The following is a 22,884-nucleotide window of genomic DNA, read 5'->3' as shown; positions in this document are numbered from 1 at the left end:
TGTATCTATTGCTCAGTTTGCCCTTGTTTCCATACCTCATCACCCCCTTCATCGGAGCAATCCTCAAGAATATCATATCACCTACTTCGAATTCTAGCTCCCACAGGTGAGTATCCGCAAAAATTTTCTATCGACTCTGGGCTGCCTTGATCCTTTCCCTGATAAGTTCAAACTTTGTAGAGGCCTGTTGAACAAGTTCAGGTCCCAAAATCTGCCGCTCGCCTACTTCATTTCAGTACAATGGAGATTGGCACCAGCGACCATACAAGGCCTCATATGGTGCCGTTCCAATGCTGGCCTGGTGACTGTTATTGTATGCAAACTCAACCAACGACAGATATCGGATCAAACTGCCCCCAAAATCTAACACACATGCCCGTAGCATATCCTCAAGAATCTGAATAGTTCGTTCGGACTGTCCATTCGTCTGAGGGTGAAATGTAGTACTAAAAGTCAGTTGAGAACCCAACGCTCCTTGCAAACTCTTCCAGAAACGGGAAGTGAACCGCGGATCCCAATATGAAACAATGGACACAGGCACCCCATGTATTCTAATTATCTCCTGAACATAGAGTTCTACCAGCTTATCCATGGAATAACTGGTTCTAACCAGAATGAAATGGGCAGTCTTCGTCAATTTGTCAACCACTACCCATATGACATTTTACCCATGCAACGCTGAAGGAAATCCCGATACAAAGTCCATCGAGATACGCTCCCACTTTCACGTAGGGATGTCCAGTGGTTGAAGTGATCCCGTTGGCGTCTGGTGTTCTGCCTTCACCTGCTGACATGTTAAGCACTGACCCACAAATTTAGCGATTTCCCTCTTCATGTTGCTCCACCAGAACGATTCTCGCAAGTCTCTATACATCTTCGTGCTACTTGGGTGAACAGTACAGAGAGAATAATGAGCTTCCCCTAGAATTGTCCTCTTTATCTCTGCATCGTCTAGCACACACAATCAAGTGTGAAATCTGAGAACTCCATCCTCAGCAACATTAAAGTCTGTGTGCTGTTCATCCTGTATCTTCTCTACAATCTCCACTAACTTGGCATTTTTCAACTGAGTTGTTCTGATTCTTTCTCGTAAAGTCAGTTGAACCACCAGACTAGAAATGAACGCCTGATGATTCCCTTCTACCAATTCTGCACCCAACCTCTCTAGATCCATCACGATATGATGAAAAGCATAACTGCTGAGGCTGACGTACCCCCAAATTTTTGGCTCAATGCATCGACTACCACGTTCGCCTTTCCTGGGTGATAGTTAATGGCGCAGTCGTAATCCTTTGTCAACTCAAACCATCTGCGCTACCTCATATTCAACTCCTTCTGAGTGAAGAAGTACTTGAGACTCTTGTGGTCAGTAAAGATCTCGCACCTTACACCATAAAGGTAATGTCGCCAGATCTTCAATGCAAACACAACTACTGCTAGCTCTAAGTTGTGCGTAGAATATTCTTTTCGTACTTTTTCAACTGACGAGACGCATATGCATTGACTTTCCCCTGCTGCATTAGAACACAACCAAGTCTCTTTTGTGATGCGTCACTGTAAATTACAAATCCACCCTCACTTGATGGAAGGGTCAACATTGGGGCAGTGACTAGACGCTGCTTCAATTCCTGGAAGCTCTGCTCACATTCGTCGGTCCAGTCAAACTTCACATTCTTCCTCGTGAGTCATGTCAAAGACCTTAATAATCTGGAGAACCCCTCGACAAATCGACGGTAGTAGCCAGCAAGACCTAGAAAACTTCTGACTTCCTGCACGTTCTTTGGCCTTGTCCATTCAACTACAACCTCCACTTTGCTCAGATTCACTGAAATCCCTTCTTTGGATACCAAATGACCTAGAAATGCAACCTGCTCTAACCATAATTCACATTTCTTAAGTTTAGCAAATAACTTCTTTTCCCCGAGCACCTGAAGTACTAGTCTCAGATGAGCTTCATGCTCCTCAAGGCTCCTCGAGTAAACCAAAATATCATATATGAACACAATAAAAAAATGATCTAAATACTCGTGGAATACCCTGTTCTTCAAATCCATAAATATCGCTGGAGCATTCGTCAACCCGAACGGCATAACCAAGAACTCGTAATGGTCGTACCGAGTCTGAAAAGCAGTCTTCAATACATCATTTGATCTAACCTTCACCTAATGATATCCAGATCGTAGATTGATTTTAAAGAAAATCTGCGTACCCTGAAGCTGATCAAACAGGTCGTCAATTCAGGGTAATGGATACTTGTTCTTCACTGTTACCTTATTAATCTCTCGGTAGTCGATGCACATCCTCATCAACCCGTCCTTCTTCTTCACAAACAACACCGGTGCACCCCAGGGTGATACACTCGGTTTGATATACCCCCTGTCTAGAAGCTCCTATAGTTGCTCCTTTAACTCCTTCAATTTAGTTGGAGCCATTCTATATGGGGCTTTGGAGATTGGTGCTATACCTGGGATCAGATCAATTACAAATTCCACCTCCCGATCAGGAGGCAACCCCGGTAAATCCTCTAGAAAAGCATTAGAGAACTCCCTTATCACTGGGATATCTTCCAACTAGTTCCTCCTTTGGCACTTCCTTCATCATTGCAAGGTAACTCTGACATCCCCCCAAAAGCAACCTTTTTTCCTGGATAGCCGAAAGGATCCGTGGTGCCGAACGCACACATGACCCAACAAATACAAACTCTTGCTCCCCACGAGGTCTGAATTCCACCTCCTTCCTGCGACAGTCAATGCTCGCGTAGCTAGATGCTAGAAAGTCCATGCCTAGAATAATATCAAAACCATGCATATCAAGGACTATCAAATTAGCAAGTAGCACTCTCCCCTAAATCACTACTGGATAATCCCTGTTCACCTTGCTACATACTAGCACTGACCTTGTCGGTGTGCCCACTACTAACTCTGTCTCTAACAGTTGAACCTCTAACCCACATAGTTTAACAAATCCACGAGATACAAACAAGTGGGTTGCACCTAAATCAAATAGTACCATGGCACTATCTCGCAGTATGCAAATAGGATATAACCCGACTTAGAAATTTTACCTTCAACATAGTTATTGCAAATATGGAATAATGAAATTGATATAATAGATAGGTTCCGATTTAATAATTCATATTCCAATTCTATCACTAAACCATTGAGGTAAAAATCTCCATCCTAACATTAACTTCACACACATACCCACTTATCCTAATCTTTCAACCTAAATTTTCTGAGTTCAAGTCCCTCAACCTAGAAACGAAACCATCGATGGATTTACCATGGTTTTCTGAAACTAACGACCGATTTAGAAAATCATAGAAGTCCGTCAATAGATTTCTGCCTCCAAGCTTCCAGACCAAAACCCATCTTAACCTACTCTCTCCTATCCCTATCTTATCTCAACCTATACTCTGGTAATTATCAATTCTTGAAGTCTGTAGAACCTAACAAACCTAGGCTCTGATACCACCTGTAACAACCCCGACCTTCCACGTGAGCACGGAGTGCTACTTTAGTGACGTCAGTGTACCTGATACCTTATTCACCAAATATAAAACACACATACGCAGCAAAAATAAAATATAAAATCCTCAAATTATATTACCAGAGTTCTAACTATCTTTATACACAAATATATCCATTTTCACATAATTACATCCCACAAAACTAAACAAAAATAAAATCTCTATCTACACACTACCTACATAAAATTCACACCACTAGCCCGACTCCTCTAACCTGCTAGACTCGATCTATAGGATTTCCTGAAAAGACAGTTTGTAAAGTAGGGGTGAGGCACAACTCAGTAAGGGAAAGACTAAGTTAATGTTAGTGTGTGGCCAACATGCATTTAGTGTACAGAAAATAACCAGTTTACTAAGTAGATAAACACATTTATGAAAACATTCTTATTTTACATTCACACACACAATTAGCCGAGGATAGGGAAGATTACCCGCCCATACGAGTAGCTTCCCTCTGCTCTAGTACCATTACTGCTACTAGGGCACTCACCTTTCTCAGTAAGCCCTCGAAATTATCTTATTAATTAACCATATTAACATAAATTAAAAGATATGCATATAAGACACTCCCTGTGACAAACATGCCATTTACATCCCCATGGCACGGGTTGTGCGACCTGAAGGCTGGGCTAATGTCCTGGGGGATCCACCCAGACAGTAGTCATCTATACTCTCCGCTAACATACTCCGCGGGTACACGCAGCTCCAACTGCTGATCCGATTGCCCTCACCTAGGGGTGCATTCTCCTTACGTAGGCAAATCAGACAAGGCCACCCTACACCTCTCAGCACAGGTGTGGGCGCACACGGCCACACAACAAATCTCTAGCAACGGTACCGTGCTCACACTACATTAGTCCCCAGGGTTCCTAAAGCATATCATGCAATTTAGATAATAGAAAAATACCATTTAAAACATCATTTCACATATATTTTTTGTTATTCCAAAAACCCGGCCCTTGGCAAAAAATACAATCCGACATATAGCCATCAATTAAAACTCGACCCTGGACCGTCAAATAATAATCCTGGCCCTTGGCCAATCAAACAATACCTGGCCACTGGACGTTAGTTCAAACTCTTGCATTTCATAAATAGTTCCAGTATTTTCACAAGCATTTCCAATATTTTTAATAACAATTCCAGTATTTCTCAAACAATTCAGTATTTCAAAATCCCAAATCCAGATATACAATGATTTATACAAATTAAATCATTTGCCACAAAATTTTCCATATTTTAACATATTCATAGAAATAAACAAGCTTTCCAGCGTTCATTTTATTCAAAAATACCATACCATATATCCTAAGTTTGTAAAATCCATTTTGAATGGTTGGTTTTCAAAATAGCCTTTAAATTCCCAAATGAATAAACAAATAAATATATTTATATAAACATAACAACTAAATTGATTCAAATTTCATAAAATTACTGACTTAACTTAATCCCCTTACCTGATTCATGAAAAAGCCCGTTAATACCCTGGCCTACGCCCTAGGCGTTAAAAAAATCTCTGAGCCTTGAAATTCAAAATTCACTATATTATTCGTCACAATCCCTAGAACAACTTTCCCTAAAATTTCCCTAGGTTCTGAATACCCTAAATAGCCTAATAAAAGCCTAAATTATTAAACTTACTCCCGATTTAGGATTGGTACCCCAAAACTCCAATTCGAAAACTCTCTCCGGCTAGATTGTAGAGAATCTTCCCACGAGTCTCCTAGCAATTTCCGTTCGTTAATGGAGCTTATAGTTTAAGAGAAATTGAGGTAAATTTGAGATTTGGCCTTACCCTAGGAGATATGCCTACGCCGCTCCCACAATAGATCCGCTCCGGTAGAAGTGTCGTTAGCCGCGAGCAGAGCCAAATGGTATTTTCAGATTTTTGATCGGCCAAATATCAGAGACGAGATGGAGGAGAGTGGGAGAGAGGAACGGAGAAGATAAAGAAGTGAGAGAGAATAAACGATCTACCCTCCTAGTTAAAAAAAAAATCTATTTGACTTCTATTTTGTCTACTTTAAAGGTTATTAACTGTTCTTCTCTCTTCTTAAAGTAAATATTCATTATTGTGACGCCCCGAAACCCGCCAAGTGGGGCCTGGGTGCCACGTGTTCCAATCACCTGTATCTGATACCATAATTAACATGCACATAATGGAACATAAATAAATAACCTCAAATAAATACCAGAGTTCTATATAACAACCCAAAAACGAACACTACGACATCTAGATTTCCGTACCAGTATTTAAAACATAACCTAGCACAAATATATCTGTATATATATACTAGTATCCAACAATACCCCAAAAAGAAACCAGCAAAAACAGTCCCAGCCTAGGCCTTTAAACCCGATCTCCAGAAGAACCTAAAAAATTGTTAATCTACTAGGGTGAGACACTTCTCAATAAGGGTGGAATAAATTATAACAGTGTGTGACAAATGAGTTTTAATGTTTATATATCAAAATAAGCTGCTTCTCATATAATATTAATAACAATTGAGAAAACGTACCATTAATAACATCACTGACATCTGATATCATACACACATCCAATATGCACAAGTACATAATTTTTATGCAAGCGAAAGTCCCCAAGGATAGGGAAGATTACCCGCCCATACAAGTAACTTCCCTCTACTATGGTACTAAAAACTACCTAGCAGAGCACTCACCTTACTCAGTAAGCCCTAAGGTGAAGTATTATCTCGCCGCCAGTACACACATCTTTATTATTTTAAAGGCAAAGGTTTCTGAGGATAGGGATGTCTACCCGCCCATACAAGTAGCATCCCTTTGCACTAATACCAAGAAACTACCTAGCAGAATACTCACCTTTCTCAGCAAACCCCTGGTGGTATGTTTACCTCGCCGCATGCACACACATGCATTCATAATATGCTATACCATTATTTTTATGCTATAATTAAATTCACATGCTCACAACACATCCAAAAATGAATCATGCATCTCATACTTCATTTTCCAATGTCCTCAGTACGTGGCTCACACAGGCACCTACGACTTCTTATCTACACGTGGCCCACACAGACACCACTACCCACACAGGGTACATAACATGGCCCACACAGGTGCCACCAACCACACAGGATGCATAACATGGCCCACACAGGTGCCATTATCCACACAGGATATAACGTGGCCCACATAGGCACCACTCCAGCTTCCGCGACACGTGGCCCACACAGGCACCACTATTCACCAGTATCCAATCCCCATGACCTACTCGTCGTACATCAGTAGAACAAGCTCCTCGACCTGCCAATGTCCTACCCCATATAAATGACAATATGACGAGCTCCTCGACCTGCCAACGTCATATAATGATTTATATTTAGGCAATATAACAACCTCCTCATGCCAACGTTATACTTAGATGCATACGAATAACCACACCAATTAGTTCACACAGACGCATCAATGCATTTCCACACAGGAATCCAACATATCAATTCATTCATCATGTCATAATCATTCCAAACATCCCAACATTCAAACCCAAATACCAAAGTAATTCATATTCAATTTATTAGGAAAATTGTTCCCATGTCACACGAATTTAATATCATATGCAATTATCCCAAATATAAACTTTAAACAAAATCATCATTTTCTAGTACTCGAGCTGTTCTAAAAAAATTCATATAGATAAATAATAAATTTCATATGCTCGTAAATAATCGGTTTAGCTTAAAAAAAAATACTAATATAATTTTATTCCCCCTTACCTGATTCCTTGAATCACGCCTGCAGGACTCCCAAAATTATACCCACGGCACTCATTCGGACCCCGATTCAATCAAATCAACCCCAATAAAATATCATTTTAACATTTCATAATTTACAATAATTAAATAATAATTAATTTCTAAATAACCCATTTATCTTAATTTTGGGGCTATTTCTACAACGACCCCACGAGAAATCCGTTCCGCTAAACTTGTAGGGAATTATCCCTAAATTCTCGTGGTGGTGTTCGATCGCCCATTTGACTTAAAATTTAAGAAAAATTGAGGTAAGAATGAGAATTTGCCTTACCCCGGGAGATATGCCCACATTGCTCCTATGACAAATCCACTTCGGTAGATATATCGGTGGCGGAGAATGAAGTCTAGTAATATTTTTAGATTTTTAATTGGGCGAGAATCCACCATGAAATCGTAGAAAGAAGAGGGGTGGAGAACATGAGCTGAGAGAATTTTTTTATTTTTCTCTTTCTTTCTTTCCCCGCTGTTCTGCGCGTGAATCCTTTTTTTTTTCCTTTCCTCTCCTCATCCTGCTTGCTCTAGGAAACTTAGCCTTTAAGTTTTCCTTTTTTTTTTTTTTTCTTTCCTTTATCTCTTACTTTACTTTTATATATACTTATATATATACCAAAATCCTCAAATTTCTTAATTTAATTAATTTTCTTAATAATAATTAATTAATTAATAATAATTTTTTAATTAATTTTTTTAATTATTATTATTATTATTTTTTTAGGTCGTTACAATTATACTAAAATCATATGACATAGCAAAATTTAAGATCATCTCTCTAGACTCATTTTTGTCTCCATGTCCATATCCTCTATGTATCCTCTCATAATTTTTATTATCTCTTCCAACGTGTCCATTCAGATCTCTTCCTATAAATATTTTCTCAGTCCATAGTAAAAGACATGTTAAATCAATAAACAAAAAATTTCATTTTAACATTGTTAATATTTACAAATTCTTTATTTTTAATTATATTAAAATAGAATTTGTAAAGTACTATATGATTATTTTTAAATATATTTTAAACTAAAAATATCAATATTTTTTTATTGACAATTTCATTAATAATTTTTAACTATTTATAATTAAAATTTAAATATTTACTGTTTAAAAAAATACAAGATTATTATTTTTAATTAACAATAATCTTGTGATTAATGTATATTTATATCATGTTACTAACATATTAAATTATGATAAAAATAATATTATTAATAAAATTTAAAATTTTAATTTATTTATTATTAATTTAAATTAATAAATAGTTCTTGTTCAACCAAGAATTGGATTATAATAACTAATATGTATTTTTAAGCATATTTTAAATAAAAATATTTATATTTTTATAATTAAAATTTTAAATGATAATTATATTAATTTTAAAGTTAAAATATAAATACTTTCTATTAACTAAAATAATATAATATTGTTAATTAATTAACAATAATATTGTTAATAATATAAATTTATAACATATGATTATCACATTAATTTATGCTAAAAAAATAGTATTAATAACCAAATTAAAAATTTTAGTTTATTTAATTTTAATTTAAATTTATATATGGTTCTTTTTATTCATTCTAGAATTTAATTATACTTTATTAAAAGTTAATGGGTTATGAAAATTTTATAATATATAATTAATTTTTAATTAGTAATTTAATTCATAAGTATGTTAATTGTCATTTTTAATTAATATTTAAATATTTTTAATAAATAAACATAATATAATACTATTTTTTGATTAACAATAATCTTGTTCTTAATTTATATTAGAACATATAATTATCATATTAATTTATATTAAAATAACATTATTAATTAAATTAATATTTTTAATTTTTAGTATTAATTTAAATTAATATATAACTGTTCTTCTTCATTCTAGAATTGAATTCTGTTTTATTAATAATAATATTACAAAGTACAAAATAAAATAATATATGATTATATTTTAATATATTCTTTAAATTATAAAAATAGTCACAAAATTTTCTTATATTGACAAAATTATCCTCACTTGAACAGATTTACTTATAAGTGACAAAAGAACTATGGCGACCTGCTTAATTTCACACGTTTTGTTTTTCATAATATAATAAAACCAATATTACAAAACTTAATAGATCATAATCCACCTGAATCCGTGGGTATCAGGGATATAACAGTAACACGATGCGGAAGCCTAAGCAGTAGGAAACATAAAATCATAAATAACTCATAATACCATACACATAATACCATTCATCTCAATACTAGAGTTACTATATCCACTGTATTTAAGTATATACATCCCAAAAGGAAGACCTAGGGACATTTCCCACAAAAGTCCAATTGTCCCTACCAAAACTTACCATTCAGAGAGGGCAATAAACGGTACTATATCAGCGGAGCTTTACCCACTCTCCTATCAGGGGCTCCTAAAATGTTTATAAAATTCGGAGTAAAACACCTCTCAGTATGGGAAATAAAGTAATACTAGTATATGACAACATAAGTATTTCCGTGTTTTATATAAAATCATATATAAGCATATCAGTATAACTGTTTGTATCATATCTGGGAAACATATAATCTTATATTATGGCAGAATGTAGATGATTTTCATAAACATTATTCATCTCATATAATATAATATGAAAACAATCCTGGTAGGTTAGCTGATTGTTGTCATGTATTACCCCGACATGACTGGGTTGTGTGGCCCGTAGGCAGGACCTGACAATGGTTGGTCGACCACTACCAAGTCAAAAGTACAGTCTATAAGTCCGATGGGTCTGCTAGACCTGGTCCGTACACCAGGGGCACTCACACTTCTTAAAACCACATCGACCATCCAATCTCACACCACTCCGTACAACGACGTTAACACAAATATCATGATGAATCATGAACACATAGCATCGGTACCGTACAAGTGCTAGCTTAGACCAAACCAATTAGGTTATAATAATATATAACATATAATGAAACTGTGATACATGAATATTTGATATCATTAATTACCAAATCAACCATATCATTTTGCATATATACGTATATCATGAAAATTATCGGCCCATATGCCGATATTTCACATTTTACCATAGCTCAGCTCGGATGCCGGCAAATCATATTCACAGGTCGTCCCGTATGTCGGCAAATCATACTCATAGCTCAGCCCGTACGTCGGCAAATCATATCCATAGATCGGCCCGACTCCTGCAAACATAGTCATAGCTTAGCCCATATGCTAACAAATCATATCCATAGCTCTGCCCGTACGCCGACAAATTATGCACATAGCTCAGCTTGTACGTCGGCAAACATATCCATAACTTGGACCGTACGCTGGCAAATCATATAAAAATCTCGGCTCATACGCCGGTTTTTCATTATAAAAATCCACATCATTATCATATTCTTAGAAAAACAATATTTCATTATAAAGTCTACTTATGCCACACAAAACAGGTTTTATACATATTTAAACATATCATCTTTTACAACAGTATTTTCCAAACATAAATCATATATAAGTATATATTTATTTTCTTGAAATCAGATGCTGTAATAATATACATACTTTTTCATAAAAATACTAGCTTAGTTTATCCCCTTACCTGATTCCTGGAAAGCCCCCTAAGAAAACAATCCTGCACCCGCAAAGTTCCTCGATCAACACCCTAAAAATGACATTTCCCAGAACTAAATTTCAGTATTTTTCTATATACAACACTTCTTATAATTGTAGGGAAAGCAAATTCTAAATAAAACACTTTACCCTAGATTTGTGATGAATTTCAAATCAACTTTCCCCATGATCAGTTCAGGCAGAGTTGCAAAAAACTTCGTCAGGAGCGTCGTGGTGACCTCAGATCTTCAATCCGGTGAGAAATGGGGCTAGGATCGAAGAGAGAAGGGGAGGGAAACGTAGAGAAAGAGAGAGAGGAGAGGTTTCTGCGCTGAAAATTATGTTAAAAATCCGAATTTCAGTTATTTATAGAGCCAGATTCGTTGACAAGTCCTATAGAAAGTTCGTCGATGAACTCGCACCCTTTTCGACGAGTTTCAGTCTGCCTTAAATCCTCTCTCGGTATCTTCTCGTCGATGAGACGAGATCTCGTCGACGAGATCCTGAAGAGCCCTCGTCGACGAGTCTTGTAAGAATTTCTTGGGTAATTACAAGAACTATCTCAAATTGTTTCTTAAAATTTACTTAAATAGTTTTTAAGAAAAAATAAATAATTTTTTTTTATAATAACTATTTATTGTAACATAAGTTAAATATCATTTTTTTTATTTCAAAAAAATGCTTATTTTAAATTATAAATATTACAAACACCCTTTTAAAAAAAAAAAAAAAAGTGTTTAAAAAAAAAAAAAGGTGTTTTCAAAAGTGTTGTGCTCGCCACTTGGGTTGTGACTTTAAAGTTAAAGAATGCAATAGTCGTACCGTTGCTACCACTGACGTTGTAAATGAATACAAATGGGGCCTTCCGGCTTCCATACCTTTACTTGAATTTAGGTTGACTTCAAACTACAAATTTCGGTGTGCTAGTGAAAAATTAATGAAATAAAAATTAGAAATGAAATAAAGGATAGAAATAGAAATTAAAAACATGTTTAGTTAATATTTATAAACTAAAAACTTAATTAAAAAATATACATTTTCATTTTAAATGAAATATTTATAAAAATATGATTAAAATAATAAATTAAAAAATTACTATAATGAAAATAAAATTTATTATAATTATTTTGCTTAATTGTTTTATTTTCAAATTTTACTTTATAATAAAAATTTTATTAGACACGATAATTGAAAAAATAGTAATTTTTTTTAAATATATATATATATATATATATTTCTTTTAATTATATTTAAATTCATATGATCATTTAATTTTGATTTTATTTTAAAAGTGTGTAAAATGAATAATTTAATCGAAAAAATCATTTCTGGATATTAAAATTTCTTGCAACATGTTGCCAAAACAACTAAAAAAAAAAAAAAAAATTTGGTTTTTGGTTTTTTGGCAAACAATTGAAAATCAGCAATAGAAATAATTGTATTTTTATAATATATTTTTTTCACAGTGGAGAAACAGAAACAAAAAACAAAAAACAACAATGATACCAAACAAGCCCTTAGGTTTTCGAGAGACATAAATCAATAAAACGACACCACATAAGTTTCAAGACTTGTTTCATTTGCAGAATATTTTGTAGAATAAGATGAAATATAATAAAAATTTTAAAAATATAAATAATAATTATTCTTTATGAAAGTTTTATTATTTTATTTAATTATATATTTAATATGTAATGTAGTAATCCAAACCCAGAAAATAAAATAAAAATAAATAAAAGAAGAAGGAAGAAAATTTGAAGGGGTAGCACAGCAGGGACTCGTCGACGAGTGCCTTGTGCTCGTCGACGAGGAGATCCCGAAAGTCAGCAAAGTTTAGATTTAAGGATTCGTCAACGAACCCCTGTTCTCATCAATGAGTGTTCTTCTTTGACTTTTCGAGGAGTACGGTCGAGTACGCAGCCTGTAAATAGACTTGAAATAATTTTTTTCAATGAAAATTTCATCTTCTCGCTTTCTCTCTCTAGGGTTGCGGCTCTCCTCCCTTTTCTCCTCGATTTCTCGCCTGATTTCAGCCCGAATCAATTGATAGATGTGTATTCGGGATCCCGACGGTGATTCTACGCAGATAAATCAGAATAATTTCGAGAATCGGGCTTTTTAGGCACCACTCCAAAATTAGGGTAAGGAGGCTGTTTTTGAGTTTTGTTAATTATTGAAGGAGTATGGGCTAAGGAATCTTAAATAGGGAATGTTCTGGGGTTAAGTTGACTAGATTAGGATTTATGAATACAGGATTTTTGCGTGTACATCGTAGGCGCGGATTAGGATCCTTGTGGGCTTATCTTTAGGAATCAGGTAAGGGGAATAAGTTATACCAACTTTTTATTAAGTTTGAACCGGTTAAATTCGATTATATGAACCCGTATATATATACATATATATATATATATATATATATGTACAATTTCTGAACAGTTTAGGTACTGAAAAATGATAGTTTTGATTATAATACATATTTGGGGAAAAATCAATGTCAATAGGTTATACTATTGATTAACAATATAAAAATAGTATGGTTAACAATTTAACCGTGGGACATGAGAATAACTTTTCTTAATAAACTGGTTGTGATTATTATGGTGAATGATTTGCTATGTTTGGATGATTTACTTTGTGTGGTTATTCGTGTTTATCACAATATGAAAACTAAGGTGTAGTCCCAAGACGGGGAGGGGGTGAATTGGGTTTTTAAAAGTTTTTTTTAACTCTTTTTACAAATTCACATCTTTTTGTAAGTTTATTAATCACACAAGTATGATAATTTCAAAATCCGCTAGATACTAAGATTCACTTTTAAAAAACTTTATGAATGAGTAAATTAACTTGAACTTTCAGCAATGTCAACCAATACTCAATCAACCAATCACAAGTTACTTAACCAATATAAGAGTTGTAGTAGCACTTCCTCGATTCAACGTTTGAATAACTCAAAGTAGAGTTTGATAAAAGCCCTGTATTAATGAATTTTATGCACTTCCATTTTAACAAAGGTTTCCGCAAATGATTAATCAACGTACTCCCTTTAAGGTTTCCGTAAAAGATCAATCAACGTACTCCCTTTAATTAAAAGTTTCTCAATCTCAATATTTTAGCTTCCTGCACTTAGATACACAACCACGCAATTTTATATATATATGCAAAAATTTAAAAAGTAAGGGTAAAGAGTGAGACAGATCTTTTACGAGGTTCGCCTATACGCGCCTACGTCCTCGCCTTAGGCAACATCACCCAAGGATTCCACTATAACGCTCCTTTACGGGTGGAGCAAACTGTTACAATCCCCTTTTCAATTAGGGTGGAGCCCTCTCTCCAAGCGATACCTCACGCTTGGTACAACGATCCAATAACCTTGAACCGTCAAGAAAAAAAAGAAACAAGAAAGAATTCTCGTGTACTAGAAATACTCTCAGATAGAGCTGGTTAGTACAAGATTAAGCACAGTTAATCAATACTTCAAAGTAAATATCAAAGAAGAATGAGATTGAAGCTCAAAGAGTATGTCACCACGATTCTTCCTTTAATTTGAATCAAAACTTAGAGTTGTACTCAGAGATCAGTGATCAAAGACTTAGTATTTCTCAGAAAATCTCAGCAAGTAGATGTGTGCAAAAGGGCTTTGAGAGAGTATGAGCATATAGCTTGAAAACAGATTTTCAATTCTTGGTATGTAATTTGATTTGAGAAACCATGCATTTATAGGCTCAAAAAGCAATAAATTCGTTTTGCCCAAGTTACTTGAAGTGTTTCCTAAGTTTTTATAAAGTTTGGGGCACAAGCAACTCAAATTGAAAACTTAAAATCTGTTTTAAAAACTAGCTGTTGCGAGGGTCAGTTGCCTGACCTTTCAATACAATGTATTTTTCAGGTCAAAAACATGGTTAGTCACCTGAGGGTTCGGGGGTTAGTCGCGTGATTCTTCACTGCTTGTTAAAATTCAATTAAGTAATTATGTCAGTCGCCTGACCAGACCGAGTCAGTCGCCTGAATAGTTATAAATACTGTTTTTAAAGTTAGTTTCCAAAAACCTTAACCATCTTACTTTGATACTTTTAAAAAGTAATTTCCTGAGTTTTCAAAATAAGGTCTCTAAGTCCATAATAAAACCTAATGAGCTTCAAAGCATTCAATTTGATATTCAAATGAAGTACGTACATAAGACTTCCTAAAGACTTTAAAAACTCTTTAATCTTGAAGTCTTCGTGTATATCTTTGCTTTGAGTCCTCTTTGTCTTGAACTTCAATATTCTTTAAGCTTCCATATGTTCTGAGCATTTTGAACCTCTTGAGCTTTCTTTTGATCACCTTGTTGTTGAAGTATAAGCTTTATGACACCTATGATCTTGAACTTTTAATTCTTGAACCTTTTGAACTTCTCATCCTAGGCTTCCTGAAATATCATCACTTAAACCATAACTCGTTAAAATAACCTTTATTTGTTATCATCAAAACAAGAATCGAAAGCCATGTTAGGCCAACAATCTCCCCCTTTTTTTGATGAAAAATAAGGAGCAAAGATAAAAGAACTTTTGATAAGACTCCCCCTTACAATAAGCATACTTTTAACAATATGTATAAAATGAGAATTTCAAATATAAGTTCAAAAATCAATATATCATAATCAAGTATTAGTGCATTATAGCTTATTTCAATATACTAGTACTAGGATCATGTCTCAATTGATTATTTAAAGCATTATCTCATATAGTTGGCATTATAGCTCATCATTAATTTGTTCAAAAATCAATATATCATAATCGGTTGCAACATCCTCTTCAGTACCCTCTTCACTTCCTTCTTCAGATTCTTCATCAGATGAATCATCACTACGAGGGCAGAGCTGGTATCTATGGGATCAACACTCCAAGAAGAACTAGCCCTATATTGCTATATGCGAGTAAGGCACTGGTTAAGTGAGGAGCAAGTAGTGTGGAGTGAGGCTACATTCTCTTGAAGTGACTAAAGTCCTAAATGCATGTCTCTGCTAAATGTAGTGAACTCATGGTGGAAGGGTACAAACCATGATGGAGTATCATAGGTAGGTCCTTGTTGTTGATCTGGAGGTGGAGGTACAACTGCTGGCCTTGTGGTCGTCCCCCTTTCAAAAACCAACCCTACTCATGCTTTTCATATCCCATTTGCTTTAGGGTCGTAGAATTGAAAATATTGTACAGAGTTCACTTTATGAATAGATCGGTAGGAGTAGTGACACTAAGATGTGCAAAAAGGAGGTTTAGGTCAACACCATATAAAATAGTAACTCAATAAGCTTCTAATTTAGCCCACATCCATTTCAGAATTAATCTAGATAGATCGAGTTTCTTCCCTTTCAGCAAACACCATAACACAAAGCAATCTACGTAGGAGATGTGATCATATGAACCGGCTATTGGTAGGATGTTGTTTGTGATTATTTTCTGAAGTATTTGGGCTTGTAGGTTCAGCTGCTTATACATTGGAGGATGTCTAGAGTATACCGGTTCCTCTACCATAATCAGTGGCAAAAATTCCTCGGGAGTGAAACCTTGCTCCGTGGTCCATGTTTGAGCAAGTGCCGGATGTTCAAATTCTCCCAAGCTAATATGCAAAATAGGAGCCAAAGTTTTTGGAGTTAAGACTATCCTCTTTCCCCTAACCTCAGTGGTTAGTATAGATTCTCCATGTTTCATATTTTCATAAAATATTTTCACTAGGTTTGGATACAGGCCATTCGATTGATAAACCACGAAGTTTTTCCAGCCAACTTCTTGAAACATTGGCAGGATGTTAGGAAATTCTGAATGAAAGAATGTGGTATCAAGAATTTTACCGAAGATTGGTCCTGTAGAACGAAGATGAGTTCTCTATCGATGCTTCAATTGAGGAGTTACGAGCCATTGTTCGATGTTACCGTAATCTCTCCCTAAAGAAGCACCTCGGTTTGCCGTAGTTTTTGTGGGAGACATCTTGATGTTAGAGAATCAAATGAACCAGCCAAGTGAAACCCTAGAATTCATGAGAAAAGATGTAGGAGAGTGATTGTGAGGCTTTGATTTGAAGGATTTTGAGCTAAGAATCAAGGGAGACCAAGAGAAAGAGGCTCAGGTGGGTGATGGAAAAGAGGTCAGTAGCCCGGGATTTGAAGCGTTAGGGTTTTTCGCGCTTAAAATATATAAGATCCGTCAGTTCAGGTGCCTAAGGTTTCGGGCTCAGTCGCCTAACATTTTATAAAAAACAATTTTCAGCAGGTAGAGGCACATCAGTCGCTTGAGGTCAGAGGGCTCAGGCGCCCGACCCTCCATTTTCCACTGTTCGGTTGACTGAGCTTCCAAGCTCAGTCACCTGACCTTCTCAACCTTCTAGATATTCTTTTTTCACTCAACATGAACTCTTCCTAAACAACTTCCTTACTATGTAATAAACCAAGTTCTCTTCTAATTGATATAAATCTCTCTTCAGGAAGGGGTTTTGTGAAAATATCCGCCCATTGATCGTTTGTATTTATGAATTCAAGTAGTATATCTTCTTTTTGCACGCGATCTCTTAGAAAATGATGTCTTATATCAATATGTTTAGTTCTTGAGTGTGATATTGGATTTTTTGAAATGTTTATTGCACTGATATTGTCAAACTTAATTGGTATGACTGAGTACTCTAAATAAAAGTCTTTTAATTGTTGTTTCATATAGAGTGTTTGTGCATAACAACTACCTGCTGCCATATACTCAGCTTTAGCGGTTAATAAGGCTACAAAATTTTGTTTCTTGGAGAACCAAAAGACAAGAGACCATCCTAGAAAGTGACAAGCCCTGCTTGTACTTTTTCTATCAATCTTACAACCCACGTAATCGGCATCCAAATAACTAATCATTTCAAAACCGGTGTCCTTAGGGTATCAAAGTCCTAAATCAATTATGCCTATCAAGTATCTTAGGATTCTTTTTACAGCTATTTGAAAAGATTCTTTAGGAGTGGATTGAAATCGTGCACACATGCATACGCTAAACATATGTCCAGTCTACTAGCTGTCAAGTATAGAAAACTTCCTATCATACCTCTATAGTATTTTATGTCTACCGGTTTTCCTTTTTCATCTTTATCAAGATTTATGGAGGTACTTATGGGGGTTCCTATGGGCTTACTTCCTTCCATGTTGAACTTCTTAAGCATATCTCTTATATATTTTGATTGATTTATAAACGTTCCATTTTTAGCTTGCTTGGTTTGTAATCCTAGGAAGTAATTTGACTCTCCCATCATACTCATCTTAAACTCATCTTGCATACACTTTGCAAATTCCTTACATAATTCATCATTTGTAGCACCAAATATAATATCATCAACATAAATTTGTATGATAAGCATGTCTTTATTTTTGATTTTTATGAATAATATGCTATCCACCTTTCCTCTTGAAAAACCATTTTCTAGTAAGAATCCACTCAATCTCTCATACCAAGCTCTAGGAGCTTGTTTTAACCCATATAATGCTTTTGTTAATCTAAATACGTGATCAGGATTGTTTATGTCCTCAAAACTAGGAGGCTATTCTACATAAACTTCTTCATTTATGAAAACATTTAGAAAAACACTTTTTACATCCATTTGGTCGTATTCCAAGCGTGACCTGAGGGGGTGTTAATCCAGTCCAGAAGGATTGGTTGTAAAGGTTGAAGTTAGCCCTGTGGTAATTGACCTGGTTGTATTTAGGTGCCGCTCCACCCGTTAAGTAAGCCTTAGTGTAATCCTTATTCTTGTGAGCCAAGCCGGGGACGTTTGTTTTTTTCAGAACCTCGATAACATATTTAGTGTCATCTCTCTTTACTGCTTTATTGTGCTTGCTTAATAAGATTACTTGTGCTATTTAATTTTAGCTGAATATATTGTTTTATTTTATATCTGCACTAGATTGACTTTAGGGTTGTGTAATACTGTTGCTGGTTAAGGGACCCAGGGAAGAAATTTTAAAATAAAAATTCACCCCCCCTCTTGGGATTACAGTAAAGCTAACAATCACTTAAACCATAACTTGTTAAAATAACCTTTATTTGTTATCATCAAAGTATGATTCGAAAGCCATATTAGGCCAACACAATATAACATTGGCAGATCTGAGGAGTTCGTTATATTGCCTAGATATAAATCACGATATAACGTTGACAGGCCTGAGGAGTTCATTATATTGTCATTTATATAAATGGGGTAAAACATTGGCAGGTCTGAGGAGGTTGTTTTACTGATATATTATGAATAGGTCATTGTGAAAGTGTGACAGTGATTGTTGGCTGTGAAGTGTGGTGGCGGTATCCTGTGTGGATGTGAATGAAATGTATGGTATCCTGTATGGATGTGAATGAAATGTATGGTATCCTGTGTGGATGTACTGTGGTGCATGTGTATACGTGGATCTTTATGATATGATTAATGTCGAATGTGTGGGGTACAAGTATGTGAATTTAAATGCATGAATATTTATGACAAAGTAAAACTCTCCGCCCGAGGGCTTACTGAGTAAGGTGAGTGCCCTGATAAGTATCAGTTGTAGTCGCACCCAAATTAAAGGGTAAGGTTACAAACGGTATCAGAGTAAAGGGGCGTTGCATGTATGGGCGTGTAATCTCCTTAATCCTCGAAAACTTTTGCTATAAGTATTGGATATGTATGTATGAGTATAGTTTGCATGTGACTTGTCAGTTGCTCTTGATTAACAAACAACTATATTTTGTATACACTAAAACTCATCTTCCACACACTATTATAATTTATTGCATCCTTATTGAGAAGTGTCTCACCCCAGCGAATGGTTACTTTTTTTCCAAGTCCTTCAGGTGATCGAACTTAGCAAGTTCCTGGGGCAGGGTTAGTTTTTGTAACTACGAGTAGTCGTAGGAACTAAGATATGTAAAGTTATGTTTTTATATTTCTCTGGTGATGTAATAGGGAGATTTTGATGTACTCCTTTTTGGTTGTATATAGTACTCTGGTATTTTATTAGAGAACGTTTAATTATTTCCGTTGCGTAAATGGTATTTATGATATCAGAGACCTGTGAATGGACTCATAACACCCTAAGCCCCACCTGGCGGGTTCAGGGTGTTACATGTAATAAAAGAACAGAATTAGAGGATATCTTCAAATTTATCATTTGATTTCATCACACTTTGCATTCAAATTTTCATTTTATCCCTTTGTATTTAGTTTTATTTCGCAAATCAAACATTACGTAAATTGTAATAGTAAATAAGAAAGAAATTATTTTGGACTCATAAAAAAGGTTCTATATTCTTATTTATTTTATGGTATCAACATGTATATATATATATATTTTATATAACTAATTGTAGCTAACTTATTATAATAAATATATTCCTAGAAACATACATTTCACAAACTAAATGCAAGATAAGTCATTTCCGTTTGGGGTATTCAAAATAGTATAAATATTTTTTGTAGAAAAATCTCATTTTAAAAAATAAAATAAAGATAAATAGTATTTAGGAGTATATATTTCGGGACTTTGATTTAAATTGTATAGATTTGGATGAAATTTAATATAATTTTATATATGTTTTTTCAAATAATACTGCAGTGATCCAAAAATAAAAAAATAAAAAAAATAAAAAATAAAAAGTAAATAAATAAATAATAAAATAAAATTTAAATTTAAAATTTCATTAAATTAAATTCAATAATTAACTAAATTAAATAATTAATTAAATAATGATAATCATTAATTAAATTATATAATATAACATATCAATATATATTAATATAATATAATATATAATAAGGTAATGGATCCTGAAGCTGGAAAGCTTCGCAATCAATTAGTTTACAAGCAGAAGGCCGCCACCCCCTTGAGGATTTTCCTGTGCCCTTAGCTCGTTCTCCATCTCTGTCTTTTCTTTTCTCAATTTCTCGACGGGTTTGTGGCGGATCGAGAAATAGAAGGTGCCGTTGGATTCCTAACTCCGCCATCGACATTTCTATTGGAGCAGATTTGTCGTGGGAGTAGTGTAGGCACCATTCCTGGGGTAAGGTAATTTTTCCTAATTTCTTAATTTCTCTTTAAATATGCTGTTAAATCGATGATCGGGTACCACCACGTGGTTTTAGACGCGATTGTCGTCATTTTGGCGTGAGTAAATTTTCTAAACTCCACTCTAAAGCGAGAGTGAGATTTGAAAAATTTGACAAATTGGTTATATTTGCGGGTATAACTATTTATTTGGAAATTATGGCTCTAGGAAATATTTAAATAGTATTTTATTTTGGATTAATTTAATGGAACTGGATTTTTGAAATAGGGTCCGGGTGAGTGCCGCGAGCATCTATGTGGGATTTCTGTCGGTGTAGTTCAAGGATTTAGGTAAGGAAAAATTATATATCAAAGCAGATTTTATGAAATTAAAGGTATTAAATATTGTTATAATATATGTATGTTTTGGTGTAAATTATTAAAATGCCAACCATGTAAAATTATGATTTCTGAGCCTAAGACCACTCATTTAGCTATGTATATGTGGAAATGAACTGATGAAAGTAAAAAGTAATTTCTGAGGAATTATGTAAGAAATGAAATGTATTTTCAGTTCATAAATGTTAAATGTGGGTTGACTTATTTTACGAGAAATATATATGAATTTTACTGTTAAATTGTGTGGTATGAGATTCTGTGCAAATATATGTTAAATGTATGAGATGCATGTTGAGTAAGTAAAACATTGAGAATAAAATATGAAATGGACTATGTTGCTTGCAGTTATGTTAGCAGATTTAGCACACTCCTGTATAGACTAACTGATGACAGCTAAAATGAGCTGTAGACTAACTGATGATGGCTAAAGACCAACTGTAGTATGAAGGAAAGAAATGAAAATGCAATGAAATGACTATGGTATGAAATGACAAATGCGAAAGGTGGAATGTTGAAGAATTACGTAAAGTGAAATGCAATGCAATGTTTAAAGCAATGAACATGAACAGATAAGTATGAATGAATAATGACAGAAAGAATAATGTATTATGGTTTTAGAAGTATCTATGTACGTAGAACATGTTATGATTAGGTGAGACATACTCTTCGCCTGAGGGCTTGCTGAGAAAGGCGAGTGCACTACTAGTTTCAGATGTGGCAGTAGCTACATAACGTACAAGGACAGAGGGAACCTACTTGTATGAGCTGATAGATTTCCCTATCCTTGGGGCCATCGCTAGTAAACCATTGTTGAATTGAGTGAGTGCGAGATTAATCTAATACTTGAGGGCTTACTAAGTAAGGTGAGTGCCCTGGTATGCTTCAGTAGTGACCCTAAGGTTGCTTCTGTATCAGAGCATAGGGGTGCTACTTGTATGGGTGGGTAATTACCCTTATCCTTAGGTAATCAAGTGGATTAAATTTTTTGCATGTGTTTGATTAGGTTCAGAGAATGATTTCAGTGTTATGTTAATGATTTGCAAATGAAATTAAAATGATATCTATATACCTTATATTAGTCACACGCTGTTTTAATATGTATATTTCTTCCTTTACTGAGATGTGTCTCACCTGAATATGATTATTTATTTTTCAGGACATCCTCGAGGTCGGCCTTAAAGAGCTTGAGGGTCTTTAGACTTTTTGAGAAATATTAAGAGAAAGGGGTATATACTGATAATACTTTGGGGAATGTAAAATTTTATGTTTTATGTCTTTATGTTTTAAGGCTGTTGAGTAAGGAATGATTGTGAAAATACTGAAATGTTTTGGGAGTTATGTAGATTTATGAAAATGCAGGTGATGGATGATTACTATGGATTATAGATAGAAATTAGTAAACTCTGGTATTATGGTATTATATGTATAGAGATTATGTTTATATTTTCTATTGCATATGTTATGAATTATGGATTATCTGGAATTTATCATGTATAACGCACCGGACCAAGGATTAAGGGTTCGGGGCGTTACAAATACA

Source organism: Malania oleifera, chromosome 7, assembly GCF_029873635.1.
Source record: "Malania oleifera isolate guangnan ecotype guangnan chromosome 7, ASM2987363v1, whole genome shotgun sequence".
In the NCBI taxonomy this organism is placed as follows: Eukaryota; Viridiplantae; Streptophyta; class Magnoliopsida; order Santalales; family Ximeniaceae; genus Malania; species Malania oleifera.
This window is presented reverse-complemented; position numbering follows the sequence as displayed.